Here is a 6,000-nt window from a genome sequence, read left to right as displayed (position 1 = left end):
AAAATTGCAGGTGTACGTCTTAGACTGAAATGGTACGAAAGAGGAATTTGTTCCTATGATAAAGGTTAGCAATGCTACTTCTTGATTTATGTGCTCGATGCATTCTCTCTTTCCATAGTTTCCCAAGTTTTATTTCACGTAAGTTAAGTTTACAAAAACTATTTTCACATTAGTCTTGCATTCTGATTATATATTTTCCGATACATATCTCACCAGCATGCCTAAACCCCATTTTTCTCCACAAAACTCCACTAACTCAGTTCCTGCATTATTCTGTTTACTCAATATAATTTTTTCTTGCAATTCCAAGTTCACCCTTTCCTTTGAACACTTGCATTCCAAATACTGGTCAATACCATTATGTGCTTTTTTTGCAGCTTCCATTGAATTTGTAGTAGCTGCACAACCTTGTGTATGATTTGATTGTTTCCTAGATATCCACTCATTCTAATAGACACAATTCTGTTTACTGAGCTAAAGCTAAGCACATAGTGTGCAATATCCCTTTTGTGTATGATTGCCACGCCATTTCTTTCAAAACCATATCAAAAAAAGATGTAGAGAGTTTTGAAAAAAATACATAAAAGAGCAACTAAGATGATCAAAGGCCTGGAGACTAAAACATACAAAGAATGGCTACGGGACTTGGGTTTGGCTAATCTAAAGAAAAGAAGAAATAGGGGAGACATGATAGCAGTGTTCCAGTATCTGAGGGGCTGCCACAAGGCAGAGGGGGCCAGGTTGTTCACCAAAGCACCAGAGGGAAGGACGAGAAACAATGGTTGGAAACTGATCAAAGAGAGAATCAACCTGGAATTAAGGAGAAACTTCCTAACAGTGGGGACAATCAACCAGTGGAACAGCTTGCCTTCAAAAAACGTGGGCGCTCCAACACTGGAGATTTTTAAGAGGAGACTGGACATTCCCCTGTCTGAGATGGTGTAGGTTCTCCTGCTTGAGCAGGGGGCTGGACTAGAAGGCCTCCAAGGTCCCTTCCTGCTCTATTCTATTCTTTAAAAGTGGCAAAGTGACTATACATTTATTCATTAAGATATCCAGTTTAGTTCATTTCATTTCCACCATGTCAATTTCAGTTTTTCCTTCACTGATGCTTCTGACACTGCTCTTCCAAGTGCAAAATGAGGAGCCTCTCAGGAATGGCACCACCAGTGATCGAGACTTTGCTGCAGCTTTAAGCTGGCCATGTTATCACAGTCGGATCTACTTATCAAAGCATATGAGGTTCTTCCACAGTAACGGGAGTACCTTTTGAACTGGGGAGTTTTCACAGATAGTTTAAATGTTTGGCATAGCCATACAGCTTTCCTAGCAAAAGAAACTGATTTTGCAGTACTTTCTGGATTTCATTTTGCAGTTCCTTCTAAGTGAGTTGATTTCCCCTCGTGCCTAAATAGCTTTACCTGCCTCCATCCACTTTGATCTTACCAGCATACCAAGAATTTATGCAACAGCAATACTCTCAAGACCATTTTTCCCAAAATACTTAAGTGATACCTTCTTTCCATTGTTTCAAGAGCTTCATTAGTTGCTAGTTGGCTTCTAGAGATGATTCAAGATGCCGATTGTCAATTTTAAAGCCTCCTATGACTCTAGACCTGGTTACCTGAGGCCGTGCCTTTTGTACTTATCTGCCCAACCAGATCAAATAGGACCAATCTCCTGCAGATCCTCTTTGGGATTGCAATCTCTTTGAGATTGCCAAGTGATGAGGCTTTCAGAACATTTTTTTTAAATCCCATTTATATCCCGCCCTTCTCCGAAGACTCAGGGCGGCTTACAATCTAAGAAACACAATGTGCTTAGCAATAGCCTTCGTTCTATGTATATGCCTGCTTATTAGGGCTTCGCCCCGCCCCCCCAAGCGGCATTATTACAAAGTCAGCTTATTGCCCCCAACAATCTGGGTCCTCATTTTACCTACCTCGGAAGGATGGAAGGCTGAGTCAACCTTGAGCCTGGTGGGATGCGAACCTGCACTAATTGCAGGCAGCTGGTGTTACTTAAGGAGGCATTAGCCCACTGCTCCACCAAGGCCTTCTCTTTTGGAATTCTCTACCAGGAGACATTTGGTCACCGTCATCCTTCTTGAAGTAGAGGGAAATGGTGAAAACCTACTTTTTCTGCCTTGCCAGTAGGAGGGCATGTTATAACTTATGAGTTCATGGTGCATGGCATTTCTGTGTTTGGTGTTTATCTTTTTTCATTATGCCAATTTTTAATATGTATTTTGAGTCGAGTATGTTGACACTGTTAGGCACCCAGAGTCTCTGAGAATAGGTGGCACACACACACACACCAATCACAGCAATAGTCCTACAAGACTATTTAAGACTAGTCTTATTCATCTAGCCCAGGATTTCTCAATCTGATCCACTTTAAAATCTGTGGACTTCAATTCCCCAGCTAGCATGCTGGCTGGGAAATTCTGACAGTTGAAGTCCACCCCTCTTAAAAGTAGATCAAGTTGAGAAACACTGATCTAACCCAAAGTAATAAGCTCCCTGTATTAAAAGCATCAAAAATATCATGCGCCCAGTAGGAGACCAAGCGTGCCAAATGCAGCTTTATGAGAAACACAGCTATCACTGAAAATTAAGTTGAAATTTCTGGGTCTTGCAGCTGCGGCAAATCCATAGTCAAGATCTCTTGACATTTCAGACCTTCAACAAGCTGCTAAATATTGTTTTAGTGGTTAGAGAAGGAACTTGATAAATCATTCTCCTCCCTGTATTCAGAGGAATGATGTAAACAAGATACACTTATATCAAAATCAAGTACACATACATACAATAGAAACTCAACTATAGTACACCTTTGTGTTTTGTATGTGTGCATGAAACATCACTGGTTAAAAACTAGTAACAGTAACACCTGAAAACAAAAGAGTTTTCAAAACTGGCTTTAATTATCTTTACTTGCTGTCCAAATACTGTACTGTACATGCAGTTAACAAGCCAAATGGAGAAACATTAACCTTTTTTTTTTTGAAAATCCAACTTGTCTCCTTTGGAAAGAGGGGGAAAAAATCTTGTCAATAATAATTTACAAAATTGAGCGTGCACCCTCAAAGCTGTCAGTCCTGCTGCATATATAAATCCACAGAAAAATACAAGAGTTTTACATTTAGGAAAGACCACATCACATAGAAAACATTACAGAGCACAGGTATAAAATTGTCTGTGTGTTTGTTTGTTTGTTTGTGTGTGTATGTGTGTGTGTGTTGGTCCATTAGTAACTGTTCTCTCCACTGCCCATTGCAAGACAACCCCTTGTGCTCAATGTGACTGGAAGTTTTGAAATTCTTCTTCTGATCCCCATTCATATTTCTCTCAAATAATCTACTTAAGGCCAAGGCTATGCCATAATCTTGGGAGGCAAGTAAGAAGGCAGGCTCATATAATCATTGGTTGGCTTGGACAGCCTTGATTTACTCCTTCTAAACCCCAGTTTAGAAACCTTAGCTATGCTTTGATCAAGATTACTATAATACCTAATTACTGTTTTGCAATGACTCCTATTCTAGGATTACTCCATCCCTTGCCATATTCTTCTGTGGAGCCCTTGGTGGTCTCTGAACCTAGTTGTTTTCTTGTAGACATTCCATTACCCTCCTAAGTAGCATCTTCAGTGAAGAACACTGAAGAGGTTACCTAGTTAGATAATCTGCAAGAGAGCAATTAAATTAAGAGGCTGCCAAGGACTCCACAGTTCAACCCTGAGCTACAAATAGTTTCTTCTGTTGATATTCTTCTGCATGACAAGATCCCGGGATTACTCTGTTCACAGAAAGGAACAGAGGGAATATGAGTTTAGTTAGAATTTGCTTCCAAATAAAATTGGGTCAGGTGGACTGCATGTTTAGGCCCCCACCCATCCCCATTACTTGAACAAGCCTTGAAGATAAAAGCTAAAGCTACTTCAACTTCAAGAATCTAGAATGGAGCCATCTGTTTTGCCTGCCACCTTCTCAAGCTCAGCTCAAGAATGCTGGTTTTAACCAAAGGTGCCATAATGAATGGGTCTTTGCTGTGTGAGGAAATCTTTTATATGACAGACCACCCAGATGTGGAGACTCTCAATCATCCAGGTCATGGTTGTTCCAAGGGTGCTTTTCCAAAAGGCAACTGGGCTTTCTTGATTATTATTTTTTTTTGTTTGAAAATGTTTCCAAGAAGTTTGTGGGCGCGCCAGACCTATGGAACCGCTTGCCGGTTGAGCTCCGGACGGCCACCGACCTTCGCTCCTTCCGGCGCGATCTAAAAACATATCTATTTGAGCAGTCTGACCTGGTCTGATGGGTTAGGGTTGGGGTTTTAATACATCTTAACTACTGTTTTAACCTTGGGCATTTATTTAATTCGCTTTTAACTTTTGTATCCTGTTTTTGTATTTATTGCCCTGTACACCGCCCTGAGTCCTTCGGGATAAGGGCGGTATAAAAATGTAATAAATAAATAAGTCAGTCAGAAGCAAAGAAGCTGCTTGAATGGGAAGCAAAACGTTTTCAAAGAAAAAGTCCAGTTGCCTTTTGGAAAAGCACCTTGGAGATGGCTACCCAGATTTTAAGTCTCCCAAACAAAGACTTACTTAAATAAGTCATACCTATTTAAATCCTTTCCTTTTCACAACCATTTTAGAACCTACTCATGCTATGGTTTCAAGGAGCTCTATGGATCCAGTTGTTTTTCTCAAGCCTGTCCATTGATCGATGTCGCTTAACTGATATTTTAAAAACTGTTGTTAGGTCTGATTCGTTCTGTTTCGTTTGGGGCCTTCTGTTCTGAAAAGCTGCTATAAAGATGTATTTTCAGTATGTAAAAGAAAACATTCCCTTTCATCCAATCATAGCTGAAATGTTTGATTCCTCCTGTCAGTAGACCTTTTTTAAAACAGGACAATGAACTTAAGCTTCCAGGTCAAGTTTACATTGCTCCCACTGCATATTAATATTTTCATTTTATTCTATAAAGCTTTTGCTTGCTGCCTTGTAAACCACGTTTTTAGGAGAAAGGCTAGATATAAATTACCCCAATAAACAAATACAAATACATCTTAAGCCCCTACTAAGAGTTCAGTTCCAGAATGGCTCCAGGCCAAACAAAATTTAGAGGTAGCATTGCCTTCAGTTTCTAGTGACCGTCTCTGGGGAATAATTTCACAATGTCACAGTGAACAATAAGCTGCTTTGTTCAACATTCTTTTTTGGGGGAAAGGAGGGCATTGGAAGAACTAATTGGCGGGGAGAAGAAAGTTATCCATTGCTAACATGAACACATATAAGCCCTTATATTTTAAAAGGAAAACAGCAACAAGGCCACCAACATCAAAAGTGCTACAATCCAGAGGGGTTTGCTATCCAACGAGCCAGATAGTCCAACTCAAGACAGCCTATTGCACCCACACTCCGACTGAAAAGTACTCTGGCATCAGAAGAGCATTGCTTTAACATCGTTATTACAATGACAAATAACAGATCTTTCATTCCAGCAGTAAGTGGAATGGTTAGTCTAATCTTCCCCAACTTCAACTCCTCCAATTGGTGTCTTAGGACTGGAATTCTCAACCAAGCATGACTGACGGATTCCCAGCACATCCCAAGAACCTCAAATAGAGACACAGTCGTCCAATGAGACAAACATCCTACTCTCTCCCCACCCGTGCCTTAACTAGTGACATTAAATCAGTACCATCTCCACACACATCTCTTTTCTCAGTCATCATCTCCAAAGGTTGTTTTTTTTTTTAAATATACTTTTTTTTTTCTTTAAAAGCTCCAGAACAGGCAATAATAGTGGCGGTCCCAATATGGATTTCACCAACATTGGCTGATTTCAGTTAAGGGACATTCAAAGGCTCAGCCCAGGACAACCATTCTCTATTGCATTTTAACCATCTTGTCTATTTCTCATTTTAATTCCATACCTTTAAGAGTGCAACAGTATAGTGTCCCCTGAGAACAGCAGACCTCAAAATACCTTT

This window comes from Vipera ursinii (genome assembly GCF_947247035.1).
Source record: "Vipera ursinii genome assembly, chromosome: 9".
Classification (NCBI taxonomy): domain Eukaryota; kingdom Metazoa; phylum Chordata; class Lepidosauria; order Squamata; family Viperidae; genus Vipera; species Vipera ursinii.
This window is presented reverse-complemented; position numbering follows the sequence as displayed.